This window comes from Dreissena polymorpha, chromosome 2 (genome assembly GCF_020536995.1).
Source record: "Dreissena polymorpha isolate Duluth1 chromosome 2, UMN_Dpol_1.0, whole genome shotgun sequence".
NCBI lineage: Eukaryota > Metazoa > Mollusca > Bivalvia > Myida > Dreissenidae > Dreissena > Dreissena polymorpha.
Genome location: NC_068356.1, coordinates 63,829,502 through 63,849,488, shown reverse-complemented (window position 1 = coordinate 63,849,488; position 19,987 = coordinate 63,829,502). Strand labels below are relative to the sequence as shown.

The window sequence follows — 19,987 nt, the reverse complement described above, 5'->3', positions numbered from 1 at the left end:
CAAGAGTTATTCATATGCAACCACCTACAACACTTTAAAAATACATGCAAGAAATCGGTAGAGCAGGTAGCAACGGTAAACCTGCAAGTGCCTTGTGTTATTAAAACAACGGTGACATTGCGAAAAACAGGAAAGGCATAGACAATGAAATGTGCTCATGCATTCAAAACAATTCCATGCTTGCGCTTACATTTGATTAATCATTTTGGCTACAGCACTGCATTGTCTTGTTTTCAGGGAACCAAAATAGTTGTTGTAGTAATTGTATGGCTGGTTAAATGACTGAGAGATGCCAATTATAACCATTTTAACTCTGAACCATGAAAGAATTTATTCACAACTATGTTTAAAGTACTAGTTTGTTTTCATTCACTATTAAATACATTATACATGCAATTTAAAGTATATAATAAGAACAGGGACTACCGGTATACAAACAGGTATGTATAGGTCTCTGATAAAATTGGGCAACATCTTTCAATTAAGTACATGCTATGTACCTATCCTTAAACATGACACAGTTGCTTGACCTTTCACATTTGATCAATCCAAAATTAATTTACTTGAAATTGAATAAGAAAAATACCAGATGTTTCCTGGTCAAGTTTTGTGAAAATAGTCTAAAACAGATGTATTTTAATGCGAAAGACAATGTCATGTTTACTTGAGTATTTAATAACTATAAAAAATTGACAGCTTTCAGCTCAATCACATTTTAATGGTTTTTGAGCAACCAGACACAGGTCAATAAGAAGGTGTTTATGTTGGGTATTAATCAGTTCTGATTATGATGACCTCCTTAATGCATGCATATATGTTACACTAGTCCAACTAATTTGGGTCAAAAGTGGACAATGTTATTCAATTTTGCAACAATCAATATCGGTCCTTCTTTATGCATTGCAAGTAGTTATTAAATGCCTGGTAAAAACATGACATTCATGTTTAATATCTTTGTAATTTATTGCATATTTAAGTTATGCTATTATCACACTATTTGTATATTGAAACTCTTTACAATAACAATTAACAGCTCTAACTGGATTTGCTGGTTTTACTCATAAATGTAGCACTATATTTTGACATTTTTCTGATAATATTGTTAATATATATGTGCTTCTATAATGATTAAATATATGATAAAAATTAACATCTCTTAAAGTAGAACAGTTTTGTATGTGCTTTCTTTCTGTATTATTTAAGGTTTAATGACCATACTTTTTGGACTGAAATGAACATAACCATAGAAGCTCAATGTCTGTCTATATTGTTCCAATGAGGCAATAAATGCAAACGGTAAATATAAATGTTACTTATTCACAATTATCACAGAAATCATTACTAACAAAAATAAACATGGTATTTGTGTGTAAGATGAAATACAGGACTTACATCATCAGGAAACTCATACATGTTGTAATAATAATCACTTTGTGTTAAAATCTTTAATGATTAAAATTTCCAGTATCTGAGATCATACTTAGATTTCAATGTTTCAACAGTACATAAAATAATAAGTTTTTTTTTACAAAGGAACACATTTTTATGGTTATCCCATAAACGTAATAAATACCTATATTTTTATTGAGTACCTGGGCTGGTATTCTAGAATTTTCTAAGAGAAAACTAAAAATAAATTTGACTTAGATGGACATTTTATATCAATTTTACTGTGCCAAATTAAACAATTTATGCTCTCAAAATGAAAAATTTACTTCAATGCATAGAATACTTTTTAGAAATGCACAAAACTATGCCAGAATCATGTACATTGATATGAACAGAATTGGTGATTTTCTTAGACAAAACTGTTAATTACACATTCAAAATGTATTATTGTAATATTCATTCGGTGATTTAGTACCAAAGCGCGTTTCTCTTATTTTATTATTTATAGCAATTGCATATTTTATTATTCTGACTGCATTTATAAACTGTTTCATTTTTTGAGAATTTAAACAATCAAATTAAACAATAAGTTTTTATGTAAAATCAGTTTTTATATGCAAGTGTCTATTTCACTTATAAATTAAAACAGCATATTATACATTATTGAAAAGATTATTCCAAGATTGATGTCATGTTCCAACTTTGCATTGTGTAGTTAATTAAACATTGTATTGCACTGTTTGGGAAGCTATATTGACTAAGTAATGTTTGTTGTATTATACAAAATGCATTATTTCTACCACAAGTATACCATATAAGGCCTATTGCTACTAATTAGGCACTGTATAAATTTGACACTGTTTTTGATGCACTAAATTTTGCGTAAATGCATTTAAAAATATACTTAAAACACACTAAAAATGCACTTAAACCCTTTACCACTTAAATACATGTACGTATTTTCGCACATTTATAGTGCCTTAGAAACTGAAAGTTATATTTCATTTAACACCTCTCTTATAAGTTTCAAGTTTTTAAGGCTTCATCTCCATACGTTAGATACTGATGAGCAGCAAACGGCATAAAACCTGAACGGACTGTGAGTAACTCATAAGCTGTTCTGATTTTATGCTGTTTGCACATAGCCATTTCCACTTTGGCTTTGAGTGGGAAAGGGTTTACATACTTATTTCCTAGTGAAGTGTATTTGTGATGATAACAAATATACTTGAAGTGTTTTAATGTTGAAAATTGCAGAACAAATACATTTCTTTCTGTTAAAAGTGTGTATTGTTTGCATTTTTAAAGGTATTAAATGCACACTAAATGCAGAAAAATACAATGCAATTACTGTTACATGTTATGGGTATTAAATGCACTTTTTCTTGTAATTATATGCTTAAGTGAATAAAAATCATCTTCAAATAACCTTTTTATGCCCCAGGATCGAATGATCGGGGGTATGTTGTTTTTGGCCTGTCTGTCTGTTATTGTGTGTGTCTGTCCAAAAACTTAACCTTGATCATTACTTTTGCAATATTGAAGATAGTAACTTGATATTTGGCATGCATGTGTATCTCATGGAGCTGCAAATTTTGATTGGTGAAAGGTCAAGGTCATCCTTCAAGGTCAAATATATGGCTTCAAGCAGCGCAGTAGGGAGCATTGTGTTTCACGAACACAGCTCTTGTTAACAATTAAAAATACCCTTTTATATAAATTTTCTTTTGAAATGTTACACTTAAATGACATTTGCACCAATAATATGAGATATAATTTGTGCTCATATGCTTTTTCATTACACTATATGATATCATTCGTATGATTCATGTGTTTTGCTTAAAGATTTTTTATCTGCCACTTCTGTTTTGTTGTATGAAAATTACCCATAAAATTCATTTGAAAGCTCAAGAGATAAATAGCAGCATACCACACCCTGCTCCTTTTTACATGACTCAAAAATTCTCCCCAATTCTATATGGCCAAGGGCAAATTTACATATTTGACAAATAAGTCTTTACTTGGATCCAAGAGACAGAGTCTTTCCGATTACTTGTATTTAATTTAATTCAAGACCTGATTTGCTCTTTGGCAAAACTTAATTGGTCACAATATTCAACTGAAGTGTGTTCACTTTGTAGTTATTATATTTGTATTATTTTAATATCAGATAACATCTCTCTTCAAAAGAAGAGATAAATATGAATGTTTGGTGAATTCAGAAACAAGATCAATGCATCATAACTTAAATTAAAAAAATATGTTATAGCAAAAATGGCAATTAAAATAACACTAGATTGTCTTAGTTAAATCTGAGATGATATGGTGATGTATTGGAATTTCTCATAAATAATGTGTCCCGTAGTTGTATAATTGTATATATATATATATATATAGTGTTGAAAAGTTAACATGCAACATACTTAGTTACTGTAATTAAGTGAGAGTTAGTTTTACTGATTTTGTTGGATGCACATGCAAATATATCATTTTTGTTTTGTGCCGAGGACAGTAGCAAACAAGAGCAACCCATAGACGGTGCCAACGCTTGGTTGTGGGTACAGTTTTGAATAAATGAAAGCTTTTCAGAAGAATATTAGAAGTCACAGTGATCTTTGACCTAGTGACCCAAAAATGGGTGTGGTGTGTAGAACTCGTCAAGGTGCAGCTACATATGAAGTTTCAATGTTGTAGTAGGAAGCACTTAGATTTTAGAGCCAATTTTAAGGTTTTAGCAAGGCGGACAAAGAGCTGGCTATGTCAATACCTCGGGATTTCTCCGAAATCAGCTGAGCTAAGAATGAGTTTCACATTGTTTTAGTAAATTAGTAGTTAGAAGGACAGAATCATCAATTATTATATTTATTGAATATAAAAAAGTGCTGCTGGCATATTGGATATGTACATCTAGCTATAAAAAGGTCCCTGTTTGATCCCCCAAAAATTGATTCCCACTGGCAGTGAGTGAGGTATCTCAAAATCTTTAAATAAAGGAATAAGTAAATTTTGTTGCTTTGAGGGCTAAAAACTCTGAAATCTAATCGACCCTAGTTAAAGGCCGAGGCCAAATAAACCCGAGGTCGTATGAGCCTGCTATACTCTGAACAAGTATTGTGTCTACCCAGGAAATAGGCTTGAGTGTCTTACTAAGCTTTAGTTTTTCAGTGCAATCTATCTTAAATAAATTGGTAAAAATAAATAATTATTTTTAAAAATAAACATTCTGCACAAATTCAATTATTTACTTTACCTGTGTGCATGAATCATTTCAGTCATAATGGTTAGTGAACTGTGTCAAAAGCACCATAACTATGAAACACTAGTATTTTGAATATTGCAATGTTCCACAGAAATGATGCTGATGATAATTCTACACGATGATGCATACTAGATACTTCTAAATTGCATTTCCAACAACAATCGAATTCCACTACCTAGTTCAATTGCTTCGAACACAGTTAAAAAATAACACTATTCCACTCTAGAAACGTGAAAATGTAGCTACTAAATTTCTCAACTTTTCGCAATAAAAATCGTCGTCCACTGTATGTTTTTTCGAGCATCCTCCTGATTTTATCAGCGTTTAATAGTATTTCCCGCAGGAAAATTTATGTTCACAATGTCACAATCTACATGTTTGCTTGATACAAAAGAAAACATGTCCCTGTCCGGTTTGAAGCACAAATCACATTCCGACATTTTATCGGCCATTTTGAGTTTCAAAAGTAGTCCGAAAACAAAATGGCGCCCACGTTAATTCAGAGGCTACTTTATGTAATAAACAGCCGGTTGGGTCCAGAGTGAAATACTTACACAATTGTTAGGCACTTATTTTAAAGGGTCCTTTGTTATAACACGTGTGAGAATTAATAAATAATAATATCAATATAAACACACACACATATGCAATTATTATTTAAGCCTTTTCTACGAATGCCGTAATTTGGTCTATACACGCGACGAATCGTGAATGCAGTAAATAAATACTTACACGATTAGTTAATGTTAGCCGCTCTCTCTCTTTTAACTAAAATATTAGTACGACAACACTCACAAATTTCCACATTGTAGAGACTGAATATTTGTACTGCTTAATTTGCCTGCTTTCAATGTACAATAAGGGTATCCTGGTTGATTTTGGTCTTTTTAACGTGAACGTGAACAATTCCTTGGATATAAGTGGGCTTTTTCAAACGGAAACCGTTTGCTCGAAACGTTCTGGTAGTCAATTATAATAGATTAATTGCTAACAAATGAGAACAAGTCAACTAATTCTATTGTAATTCTCGTGTTTCTGATAAGATGTATACGAATACGAAGAAACTATGTGTAATGTTTTGTTTGTATTTGATTCGAAATGTGTAATGTTTTGTTTTTATTTGATTCCAAGCGCGTATATGCGATCTTTCTATAACATTTTCAAAACAGATGCAAGGTTTATCACTATAAAATTAGAATAAAAGTGCGCAGAAATGGTACCAGAAAATCAACAAAATTAGAGTTTCATACAATTGCAAATGATGTTCGCTTACCTATTAGTACACCAATTCATGTACAAAGACATGTACACTTTTTAGGAAATCTCTACTATTCTGTGGAGATATGTTCAAACGATAGGTAGACAAAATGTTTGCTTCTGCAAAAAAATGCATTTGACATTATCGGCATCTGCTTGAATTTGGTTGTTATGAATTGCATTTTGTTAACAAAATTTGAGTCCTTGTACTAGTGTTACACAATCGATAGATTGCATTTAACATATTACATTTAACATAACTTCTTTTTTACCACTCTAGAGGCCACATTTATGATTTAATCTTAATAACACTTGGTCATAATTATTATCTTGGCAATACATAGACTGTATTTGAATCTTGATAACGTGCATAAAAAAACAAGGTCTCCAGGTCCAATATTAGAAAACCCTTTTACGACTCTAGTTGACAAAAAGACCCGTGTTATTGAATAAAAAGAGAGTGTTTTAACATCAAAATCACAACACAAATATTGTCGTCATATTTCTAAAAATCTTGCAAATAATACTTAAATCAAATAAATTAAACAAAACTAGTGTTTTTTTCACCTGCGCAAAACGCTCTCGTGTAAGCTTTTGTGATTACTTGTTGTCCGTCGTGCATTGACAACATGTGCATTGTGAAAACTCTAGAGGCTGAATTGTATGCCAATTCTTCATGTAACATGGTCGAAGAGTTTCTATCAATGATATTTTGGCAGATTTCAAAACTGGGTTTAAAACAAGGTCACTAGGTCAAATAAAAGGAACAGATTGTGAACCCTCTGCAAGTCTAATGTGTTTGCGCAATCTTATTGAACGTTTTCAGAAAATGCATTCGTATGAGTTCTTTGCCGAGTGAGATATTGTTCTTTCCATTCAAAAAGAATGGCCGCAATGGGGCGGGAGCAGGTTTCCTTATGTTGCTATAGTAAAAACATTTAAAGACGCTAGAAATCACATGTTTGACCCAACCATTAACATCTTGCTCAGAACATGAACAAATTGTGTTGTTATGATATCTGGGCTGATTCCACAAATGATTGTAGGTTTGTTTTTCAAAATCATGGCATCACAGATTTTGTTTCTATATTTGATATTGCTTTTACTGTGATGTGAAAAAGAGAGTCTAAACTTGTTGCTTATATTTGACATTGACCTTTCACGCAAGGACCTCAGTCATGAGCGCGTAACACATTCTATTAATACTTATCGCATCTGCTAATAGTTATTTGAAACAAACTACAACACAACAGCAACATTATATATGCTAAAAGTTAATAATGCTCTGGCCATAGTGTCTATAATATATGTCTTATATTTGACATTGAAATATAACGTTGAAATTGAATGTAAAATTAAAAACAAAACAGTAAAACTCCAGAAACATTATCACGAAATAAATTATTCTTACCATCTGCTAAACGTTTGTTTAGAATAAGTAGAGACCTTGTATCAAGACCCTCCCCCAACCCTTCTCATTTGGATTGCATATTGGATGGGTGGAGTCAATGGTCAAGGTCACTGTTACTAAAATAGCTAAATGGATTCAATTTAATTAATCGAAAACAAATAACGTTATTGTAATGAAATCTTCATACATAAACACTTCGAATTCAGACATATTCATGGGTTGCATATGGGATGGATGGGGTGAAGGCCATTGTCATTTTAGTTATTATATAATAATTGTTTCTGCTCAATAACTGAATAATAAATTGAGTTGTTATATCTAAACTGAATATAAACATTCCTTATATTCAGTAATCGGTAGTGTGGTATAAAGCATGCATGACGTCAGGGTAAAAGGTAACTGTTTCTACAAATAAAAATGGATATCACAAAATTACTCAAAACTTAATCAGCTTTGGTCATACAACCACATATAGAGGTTTCTATCAAAATTTCATTTGGCATTGCATGTTCAGGTCATTCTTACTTATTAAAGATAAATCATGGTTTCCGCTTAATAACTCAGTAACAAATTGCGTTATGGTATTGAACCTACATACAAACATATGTTATCTCTATATCGAGCATGGGATTGTGGTGTGTGCGGCTAAGATCAAGGTCACTGTTAGTAGATATTGAAGAATTGTTTTCACTCAATAACTTGAAAACACATTGAGTAATCGAAGCGACACAAGAGATATAAATTTTTTTTCAGGTATGGCACTTGTGATAAGTGTGCTATGGTAACCAAATATATACAAAAATATGACGTAATGCTCCCTCTCGTTACAAAGTGAGGAAAGTGGTCTATCATCCTAGGTTAAATATAATCTACCAAGTTTGATACATAATGTTACATCATAAGAGTATATAGACTTATTGTCTAACTTAGCGATCAACTGAGTTTAGAGGCACCTGCGGTAAGCGGTCAGTCAAGAATCCCTCGTACAAAATTGTTTACACTTGTCTTCAATGGTCACCTGCGGTATGCGGTCAGCACATTTCGCAACGAAAGCCGTTTTTTAGACCTTTGAGCGGTCACGAGTTAATATGAGGCGCGAAAATTAAAAATTCAAATCGATTTGCATTGCTTGTGCCGCAACTCTGACGCAATAGAGTCTACTGTGCGTCTATTTATGGGTAAAGAATCTGATTGCGGTTACCGCCTTTGATATATTAAATGCGGCTCACTGTGAGAAAACAAGGGTATTGAGAAGGTTTGTTTTACTGTGATAATTACAGGAACATCTTCAAAATAAAGGATTTCAGAGTATGTTATACATTATAAATAATTATTGCTAATTTTATGATCGCAACTTATTTTTTTATTTATGGTAAGGTAGTACACAGTGATCTTTTTTTGAGAGGCCACGTTACAATAACAATGTAATTTGGTAGCAATCAGCAACTGCATTCATATCGCCGTAGCATGAGAGCGCACATGTTTTTCGCTTATAAGGTGTCAATAACAACACTTAGCTAGCGAGTGTTCTTATTAGCAGATGATCAGGATTAAAGTTATGGTCTGATTTGGTAATACGGAGCTTAAATTACAACCTTTATTGCAAACTAATTACATGTATGAATGTAACAATGTTTGCTAAGCTGAACAGGATATTTCATATACATTGTTTATTAACAAAATGTCTTACGTACAAAAGTATATGTGGATGTAAATTACTTCAGACATTAACGAAGTATCTTTTATTTTTGCTATTGGTGTGTGTTTCTTTGAATGCGGATAATACTATCAGATAAGAACAGTCTAAAAAGTGGTCATCTGCCTTTGTTTGACCACTTTCCTTGACTGGCTGCTTCAGAAAGGTTGGACTTTATATAGCAGATTACTTAAAAAATCATAACCTTTGAAACCAATTGGCCAAGATATTAATTATTTGGTATGTAACTGTAGCGTTATTCGATCTGAACAATGACGCTTACACATAGATAAAGGTTGCATTTTATTTTGCTTCATAAATGTTTATTCATAAACAATTCAAAGTCCATTAACAAATCCAATAGTTAATCCACAAGATACAAGCGCACCCATAAACGGGGTCTCGCCCAATACAACAAGAAATCGTACAACTACATTCTTGCCTGTGTGCGTGGTACCCTATTTAATGCAAAACATGACAGTTTATATACCCATTTAACACTAGGCGCTAGTATGTAATATAAGGAAAAGTCCAGCTTATTAAGGAAGGTACACTCACACATAAATGACATTTTGGTCTATCAAATTGACAGTACATGGGGAAAATGGTTGGGAAAATTAATTAACAACTTGTAATAAGGCTGCACCATGAAATCGTTATTTTGTAAATTAATGACCCTCAAATGTTAACTAGATTTAGGCTATTACGTCACATAACATCATATCGTACTTCATTGAAACTCATGCCAAATGGTCACAACTGGTCTCACCACAGGGATGATACGATTTGTTTTGACTTAAATTTATATAAAAAAATGTGGACGGTAACCAAATGTACGATTAGGTATATGCGTCGTGTGATGTGCGGTGTGTCGTCTACTTGTAGCTCATTACCACTCAAGAGGACATATTTTCGTCCAATCTTGATGAACTTTGGTCAAAATGTTTATCTGTACAATATCTAGGACGATCTTGAATCAAAAACTGGGATCATAAACTATATCACTAGGTCAAGTCTTCAATAGGTTGCGTCCGTGAACACATGTGAGGGCCTAATAACCATCATGGCCCTCTTGTTTGTTTGTAAATTTTAGTTATCGTATTACAATAAAGGACGCCAAAACATGAGTGCTATATATTTAAAACATTTTAAAATGCCGTTTAGTTTCTTGAAAACTCTTTCGTTATTACGAAATTCATTTAATTTTGTTTTATGTTGGAAAGCGCTTGTTGCGAAAAGGATTTCATGCTGAAGAGTTTACAATAACAAGTTGGTTTTCATGTAATAACCAGGTCCTTTTGTCAGAAGCCAATTTATTATTTTTAGGTTTAATACAAATTTATTAAATACTGATAAAACAGGGCTTTAAAAATCTTCTCATTACATGCAATTTAAAGTCAGAACCGGAAGTTCATAATACAGAAGCATTGAATTATATTTAAATTTAGAATTGTTACAACCGAAATATTATCAGAACTTTGAAACCTTTTTAAAAATCAATCATGCCAAATAAAAAGAGGTACACGGATGAATCCACTTGTGTGAGATAATTTTCACTCATACTGAAGCATTTGGGCAAACTGTGCTACAGATAAAATAACTATTAAGGTTATTATTGAACAGGCAGAAAGCTTATATTAGAATACTTAATATGTTAAACATACTTACCAATAGTACATTAAACGACTAAAATGATAGTTATGAGCAAATATACTGAGCTTTTATCACAGGGATACGTACTTTTGACATGCGTATTGGGGTTGGGATGTCTTGGAATGGCGAAAAAATAAAATCGCAAGATATGTAAAGTGGTTCTCGATTAACTAACTGCCCTGATAGAAAAACAACATGTACTTGTAAAATGCATTCCAGTCCATTTCAGTAAGCCAAAGGACTTTCCAGCAAAGGAGATGTGTTATTTAAGCACGTTTACAATACTAGTATCAAACAATAATTTAGTAATATGATCCTTAAATTTTGGTATGGAACGTATCCCCTGATTACCATTTAATGCAATACGATTTTGTTTTATCAGGGTTGTCAAGAGGAACTGTGGGCTGAATTTCTTTTTTTGCACCGGAAGCAAGACATGACGAAAACGAGTTAATTTGAAAAAGGTCAAGCGTTCGGGAGGCTCATTGCTCTCCTTTCTGGTTTCCAGGTTTTATAAATATCATCGTCAAAATCATTGCAATAAATTATTCTATGTTGCAATTAAATGTTAGTCTTTCTTTGTTCATTATCAACTATTAAGCACACGGAAATTGTTAAATTGAAAACCAACGACCCAGCCCTTTAGTATTCATGTTTAATATGCAAAGTATTTTAACATTATATTTTCATTGTCGTATTTCTGTGACTGTTTCAGTTAGTTTTGACTATGACACTTCTTATATTTCATAAGAAAATTAAAGCCCCAGTCAAAAAATATAGTTTGATGCATCTCGCAATGGCATGAATACACATAAGCATAACAAGCATAAAACAATAAGAAAGAACAACCTTGATACACAGATTTTCAAAATCCACTTTATTCTTAAAGTGTGTATCCATCGCAATTAAATATGTTTAATGATAACACTGCTATAAAGTCAATCAAAACGTTATTTGAATATATGTCTACATTTTGGAAGTGATTATTTAGTTTCTTAGTATATATTACTCTTAAAATTTCATACCTTGAACCAAACAATTTGAATACAATAAGTATAGTTTTAACATGTTTACTAAATCATTTTATGCACTTTTAAAAGCTAAATGTTTAAATAGTCGGTCTTAACATGAACAAATATATTCAGTTTTGCTATTAAAGTATATTGAAGCACAATCTTGAATTTGGATCATAGGTTCGGTTCCTTTTCACACGTGTTTGCGTGTTTTGACATCGACATCTATTTACACGTAAAACGGCCATGGGCTGTTTTATGTTCGAGCTTTAAGTTACCACACATTAACATATCATTTTTAATTAAATGGTTCTACCGGATTTGATATGCAAAGAATATATACTACTTGAACCCTCTAAACGTATTTGCACTAAATTATAAAATGCGAGTTGATAAACAGTTCTTTAATATGTATATTAAATAATAAACGAATTTATGTAAGTCCATGATAATGCTACTTACATTAAAAACAAGTAAAGGCATTGAAATATGCAACCGCTGTAAGGACAATAATTGTATGGTTACTTCATTACATATTCAAATCTTAAAAAGATACATATATGCCCCCTTATACATTATTTTATAGTAAAAAACTCGTCATACTGCATTACAATATATCAAAATAGATATTCAGTTTAAACATAACGCATTTTAATAAACGGGAAAGGGCTCTGAAAATAACAATTAAGTATAGTTTATAGCTGTCTCATTTTCTTAAGTGTTTAATTACTCACTAAGGTTGTACTCATCACGATTAGTTTTCTGAATTCTATATGCATATACCAGTTGCTGTTTTAATTGAAGACTTTGATTTAAGCGTATTCGGGATATGGATATTTTAGGGGAAATAGAATTTGTGTTTATACTAAAATGAACGCGAAGCGAATTATCAGTCCTTGAGTTTTAGTAAACAACACCGGTTAAAAACTATGACATAAAGCGAAGACGTTATGGCAGGAAAAAATCTTATAAGCATGGGAGATCAATGTTAAACGTTTTTCTAAAAATTAACAGTAATTAACCGCCCTTTGCTGTATTCCTCACAAATAAACAGCGCAATTTTGACAATATCGCTGAAAACCGGACTGTGCGTTGGCTGCGTAGTTTTGCTCATTGGATTGCGTATGTTAGAGAATGACGTATGGATTGAGACATAACCTTTACAGAGATAAGAAAATGCCACCAGATGTTTCTTCTTTTTTTATTTTATTTTACAAACGTCTGACCACAGATTTTAGAAAAAAGCAGAGAGCTGATACGACAAGTGTGTGCTCAAAATCATCGTCAAAAGTAAGATGCTAGCTGTGTTTATTTCGTTTTTTCATTTTTTGTGTACGCCCTAACATTGTTGGAGACATTAAGCATTGCACGTTTCCATTCGTACTTACGTACTTGTGTTTGCAACTCCTCTTTAACGGCTGTGTCGATCTCTTTCAAACTTAAATAGCTGAATAACTGTAATGTGTAGATGAATTTTGGCTGCGACCAGGTTTTGCATAATTATTGTCCTCTGTCTGGGTTTCCACTGGTCAATTCCTCTTAAACTGCTTGCCAGATTTCGATCAAACTTTCAAATCGAAATAAAGTTAATGTGTAAAGATGATCGTAAAGAAAGGATTTTTTTCTGCAATCAGTTTTTCTTATTTTGTCCTTTTGCGGCTCTTTATTGCGACTGTGAAATATATTGTCCTGTATTTATTGTGCTTTAAACTCTTTTTTAACTGCTAGGCGGTTTTTCTCATACATTCATAGCTAAAATTCCTTGTGTAGATGATTGTGAAGGCAGGATTTTTTGTTTTGATTACTTTTTGAAAAGTTATGTCAATTTGTTATTGCTTTCCATTATAGAATATAGTTCAAAACGTTTTTGTGTTTACTCCTTTTTAACCGCTTGCCGAATTTTGTGCAAACATTCACGGCTGAAATGACCTTAATATGTAGATGATCATAAAGGAATAAATTTGGGCTGCAATCAAATTCGGCTGAATTATGGCCTTTTGTCATGTCTAGTGTTTATATATGTATTTAATTTAATTTTGACGATGTTTTTTTAAGTATAAAATGTTTTAAAATAATTTTAGCGGACGCAATACATCTTTATCTGACAAGTGGATTTTTCTGTATCAAAATATGTTTCGTCTGAGGCTTCAGTGTCTTCGATACATATATTTCTAATAAACATACCATCATTGTTGTTAATAGTTCACACTAAATTGATAGTATGTAGTGTATCGTTTAATCTACAACAGAATATGCTTACATTGCTTAAGTAAAACTTGTTTTTCAAATGTCATTTATCGATCTTAAAAAGTAATTCCCAATTAGTCTTGCTGACATGCATTTGGACCTTTCCAAATAAAACATGTCTTATTAAAGGATTATGTTCACATATTGTGGTATGTTTGACAAATGTCATAAAATGCATTTTCTTTTAATCAAAAACATATTCCAATATTTAGAAATAAGTTGAATATTTGCTTTGCCTTTTCCGTGATGAGAACCTGGGGCAGCTAAATCTAACAAGCAACCATTAGCCAAGTCGGGTATAATATTGAATTGCGTATGTTAAATGAAATATTTATAGTGCGTTACTTTTCCAACTCTGTTATAACAAACGAAGTTTGATTTTGTGTGTTGGAATATAATGTAAACTTTTTTTACTCGTTGACACCTCTGTTGAAACTGCCCGTTTTGCAATTATGTGAAAAATGCCTTCGTATATAAATACACCTAATAAAATGTGTATTGAACATTATATATCTACAATTCAAAATACTACAAAATCTTACAATGTAACGTAGACTTAACACACCTTTATACTATTGTTCATTTACAAACTAAGTGAACAAATTCGAAAAAATATGCATTGCATTAATTTTATAAAACTAACTACTTGAAAGGAAAACGTTCCATAATATTGATTATATTGATTAGACCAATATCAAACCGACCACAGTATTTGTTAACGTAATATAATCTTCAGGTTGAATACAGGTATATATTCACAGTTTGGCCAAATGAAAAGCAGTGATTCACACTATTAATCAATCATTCAACTCAATATGTCAAGTATAATAAGCAATGTTTTGAATTTTTTATTAAATCCGAAGTATACCAATACACAATGCAATGCACTGTAACTTTATAGTCTAATAGCTTTATGTGCTTTATTGATATGTTCGGTAGTTGAATGAGCAGGAATGTAAAGGATTGTAAAGAAATGGTGTCCGATTTCAACGACTTAAATACAGTCATTTTTGGCTCCAAACAAAATAAATATGTTTCAATTGATTATACTTATATAAATAAAGAAGATATATATTATATATATATATAAAGTATAATAATTTTCTTTTATACCTAATGATAAAATATGACATTTCTGCAATAAAAGAACAGAAGTGAAAATAAACAAATTGTTATTTTCACCGGTGAAAATAACAAATCTGCGGAACTACTTTTTCTATTTGTAGATTATCATATCAAGATTTTTATAATCACGAGTGAATAAAAATCGGTATTCCACCAAATCCAACAAATGTGTTGCGTCACTCGTGGAAATATATTTTCTATGATCACTCGTGAAATAACAAACGATCTTACACTGACATTAACAAATATCCTCTATTCAATATACTTCAAATATAAATAAAATAAACATTTGTGTGTTTGATGTTTTTAAAAGTTAAACAAATAATAAACACATGATTGTTTTTATGATTAAATAATTATTTCTATTGGATTCATGAATACTTTTTGTGGTTTTATTCACAAATCCATGAATCGTTTTTGCTACTACTATCTTATATTTCGTATAACCATCAATAAATAGTTTAATGAGTATACTTTAAACAATAAGTTAAAATGACAATTCTTATCTACAAGTTCCATGATATCAAGTCCGTTTTCAATCGACAAGTTTGTAATTAAAAAATGAAGTATATTAAAGTAACATTTTAATAAAACTTTGCATTTCGTTATTGCATTTCAAATTTATTTTAAAACCAGATCGATGAAACATTAAAGAGTTCACCAGTAATTATTTCAATTGCATTTGCCAATAAGCATTTCTTACAAAGCATTACATGTGCAAGCATTAAAAAGTAAGAAGCCTGGTACTAGGCCAGCATATACTCTTGATCGATAACTCTGATGTAAAATCAAACTATTCGGTTAACTCCGATCTCAAAAGTTGTGAAAAGTGGACTCGGCATTTGACTCGGATGTTAAATTCACCGTTACTAAGTGCACGTGCTTATGCAAGTAAGTGACAACTACCCTAATTGAATCGGAGGAATGGGGAGAATGGCCGAACACAGGATTTTATTACCAATCCCCACACAAGTTATGTTACCTTGTCGGTGATCGAGCTCGGATATGTCGTCCAGCGCTTTACCAACTGAGCTAGCCGGCCCTGATGAATACTAAGCGTTGATTATTGACGACCGCTTAAATGTATTAGAAAAGGCACAAATTAACGAAACTATTATCGCAGAGGCCTCAAAATAGCAGCTCATTTTAAAGAATCGAACATGGTAAGTCTATAGAAAGCAAAAACATGTCGTTATTCAGGACAAACTTCCGCGTCTAATTCGGAGAAAAAACGCTCTATTATAAGCAGCAGACGGAACTTTCAACGGACTCATTACTTTGCGAGAAAGACCATACATCGAAAAAGTCACATTTGGCGTTGGCGAAATATTATGCTTATGGTGGTTGAAGTAGTATCGATCAAAATTACCATACAAATTGAAAAAACACACTTTAAAACACATTAATGTCTTGTTGTTTGACACTTTTCATGATTTCTCATCATATCAACTCATCAGAAACTGAACGCGTCCGCGAATTTAGCGAAAGTAATGCTAACACCACAACGTGTGTGAAGTTAGCAAATTTAGCCTATTTAGTCTATTTAGCCGGTTAAGTACATATGTTGATACATACAAACTTGTTATCCTATTTAGTTTAAACCTATTTATTTTAGCTCGATTGCATCGAAAGCCTTAGGCTTATGTAAACGCTCTCGAGTCCGTTTCCTGGGCCTAGAACCAGTACTTGGTGTCTTTGGGGAGATCTAAAGAACGCTCCCACGGTGGGGATCGAACCCGTGACCTCCCGGTCGCTAGGCGGACACCATATCCATTACACCACGGCGACTGATATCCTATTCTATTAAGCCTATTGGGATGAAATATTAAGCTTATTAAGCCTATATAGCAAGTTTGGAACATAGTTGAAGAATATATTATCCGCTGGTGCATTCTTACAATGGCGAGTGGGCATGCACATTTAAGGGCCCCTTTCGGACAAACAAGAGTTATCCCCCGAAAGTGACCTACTGCAAGCTGGACTCCCGTTGGCTGCCTGTCGGGCCGATCTAGTTTTGGCCCTGGATTTTAATTAGGGTCGGCGTCACCTACCGCCTATTGAGAGTATATATTATGCTCTATTTACATGTCGAGTGGGTATGCACCTTTTAAGGCTCTTTTCGGACAAACAAGAGTTATTCCCCGAAAGCAACCTACTGCAAGCTGAAGTCCCGTTGGCTGCCTGTCGGGCTGATCTGGTTTAAGTCCAGGGGGTTGATTAGGGTCTGCGTCACCTACAGCCTATTTAGCGTAGAAGGTTCTATTTACATGGCGAGTGTGTATGCACTTTTAAGGGCCCCTTTCGGAAAAACAAGACTTATCCCACGAAAACGACCAAGTGCACGCTGAACTGCGGTCGGCTGCCTGTCGTCCTAGTTTCGGCTCGGGGATTTAATAAGGCTGTGCGTCACTTACAACTTATTTAGCGAATAAGGCTCAATTTAAATGGTGAGTGGGTATGCACCTTTAAGAGTCCCTTTCGGACAAACATGAGTTATCCATCGGAAGGGACCTAGTGCACGCTAAACTCCCGTTGGCTGCCTGTCGTGCTGATCTAGTTTCGGCCCGGGATTTAAATTAGGGTCTGCTTCACCTACAGCCTATTTAGCGAATTATGCTCTATTTACAAGGCAAGTGGGTGTGCAACTTTAAGGGCCCCTTTCGGACATACACGAGTTATCCCCAGGAAGTGACCTAGAGCACGCTGAACTCCTGTCAACTGCTTGTCATCCTAATCTAGTTTCGGCCCGAGGTTTTAATTAGGGTCGGCGTCACCTTAACCCTTCTTAGCGTATGTATTATGCTCTATTAAATGGCGAGTGGGTATGCATCTTTAAGGGCCATTTTCTGACTAACAAAAGTTATCCCCCGGAAGCGACCTAGTGCAATCTGAACTCCCGTTGGCTTCCTGTCGGTCTGATCTAGTTTCAGCCCGGGGTTTTAATTAGGGTCAGCGTAACCTACAGCCTATTTAGCGAATTAGGCTCTATTTACGTGGCGAGTGGGTATGCACCTTTAAGGGCCCCTTTCAAACAAACAAGAGTTATTCCCCGGAAGCGACCTACATCACGCTCTACCGTCAGCTGCTTGTAGTCCTGATCTAGTTTCCACCAGGGCTTTTAATAAGGGTTTTTAGCGTATGTATTATGCTCTATTGAAAGGCGAGTGGGTATGCATTCTTAAGGGCCCATTTCGGACAAACAAGAAATACCCCCGGAAGCGATCTAGTGCAAGCTGAACTCCCGTTGGCTGTCTGTCGAGCTTATCTAGTTTCGGTCCGGGGTATGAATTAGGGTCTGCGTCACGTACGGCCTATTTAGCGTATTAGGCTCTATTAACATGGCGTGTGGGTATGCACCTTTAAGGGCCTCTTTCAAACAAACACGAGTTATCCACCGGAAGCGGCCTAGTGCACGCAGAACTCCCGACTTCTGCCTGTAGGGCAGATCTAGATTCGGCCCGGGGTTTTAATTACGGTCGGCGTCACCAACAGCCTATTTAGCTCTGTATTATGCTCTATTTACATGCTTAGTGGGTATGCACCTATATGGGCCCCTTTCGGACAAACACGAGTTATCCCCCGGAAACGACCTAGTGCAAGCTGAACTCCCATTGACTGCCTGTCGGGCCGATCTTGTTTTGGCCCGGGATTTTAATTAGGGCCGGAGTCACCTACAGCCTATTAAGCGTTTGTATTATGCTCTATTTACAAGGCGAGAGGGTATGCACACTTAAGGGCCCTTTTCGGACAAACAAGAGGTAAACCACGGAAGCAACCTAGTGCAAGCTGAGCTCCCGTTGGCTGCCTGTCGGGCTGATCTAGTTTCGGACCGGGGTTTTAATTAGAGTCGGCGTCAGCTACAACCTTTTTAGCGTATGTATTATGCTCTATTTACATGGCAAGTGTGTATGTACATTTAACGGCCTTTTCGGACAAACAAGAGTTATCCCCTTGAAGCGACCTAGTGTATGCTGAACTCCCGTCAGCTGCCTGTCGTCGTTGTAGCCTATATATTATGCTCTTTTTAGCGAATTAGGCTCTATTTACAAGGCGAGTGTGTATGCAACTTTAAGGACCCCTTTCGGACAATCACGAGATATCCCCCGGAAGCGACGTAGTGCATGCTGAAATCCCGGCGGCTGTCTGTCGGGCTGATCTATATCGGCCCGGGGTTTTAATTTTTGTCGGCGTCATCTACAGCCTATTAAGCGTATGTATTATGCTCTTTTAAATGGCGAGTGGGTATGCACCTTTAAGGGCCCTATTCGGACAACCAAGGGTTATTCCCCGGAAGCGATGAAGTGCAAGCTGAACTTTCTTTGGCTGCCTGTTGGGCTAATCTAATTTCGGCCCGGGGTTTTAATTAGGGTCTGCGTCACCTACAGACTATTTAGCGAATGTATTGTGCTCTTTTTACATGGCGAATGTGTATGCACCTTTAAGGGCCCCTTTCGGACAAACATGAGTTATCACCCTGAAGTGACCTAGTGCAAGTTGAACTCCCGTTGGCTGCCTTTCGGGCTGATTTAGTTTTGGCCCGGAGTTTAAATTAGGGTCTGCGTAACCTTAAGCCTATTAAATTAGGCTTTTTTACAAGGCGACTCGGTATGCACCTTTAAGGGCCCCTTTCGGACAAACACATGTTATCCCCCGGAAGCGGCCTAGTGCACGCTGAACTCCCGTCGGCTGCTTGTCGGCTGATCTAGTTTCGGCTCGGGGTTTTAATTAGGGTTGGCGTCACCTTCAGCCTATTAAGCGTATGTATGATGCTCTATTTGCATGGCGAGTGTGTATGCACCTTTAACGGCCCTTTTACGGACAAACACGAGTTATCCCCCGGAAGCGACCTAGTGCAAGCTGAACTCGCTTCGGCTGCCTGTCGGGCTGATCTAGTATCTGCCAGGAGTTTTAATTAGGGTTTGCGTCACCTACAGCCT

At 34.6% G+C, this 19,987-nt stretch overlaps 1 long non-coding RNA gene across 1 annotated transcript in view; it reads right to left on the bottom strand.

Annotated features, from left to right (window-relative positions):
- Nucleotides 1-19,987, bottom strand: part of LOC127867362 (uncharacterized) — a 32,995-nt gene that overhangs the window by 3,947 nt on the left and 9,061 nt on the right. The window contains exon 2 of the long non-coding RNA XR_008043462.1: nt 16,033-16,126. This is a non-coding gene — a long non-coding RNA (uncharacterized LOC127867362). The remainder of the gene's footprint in view (nt 1-16,032; nt 16,127-19,987) is intronic.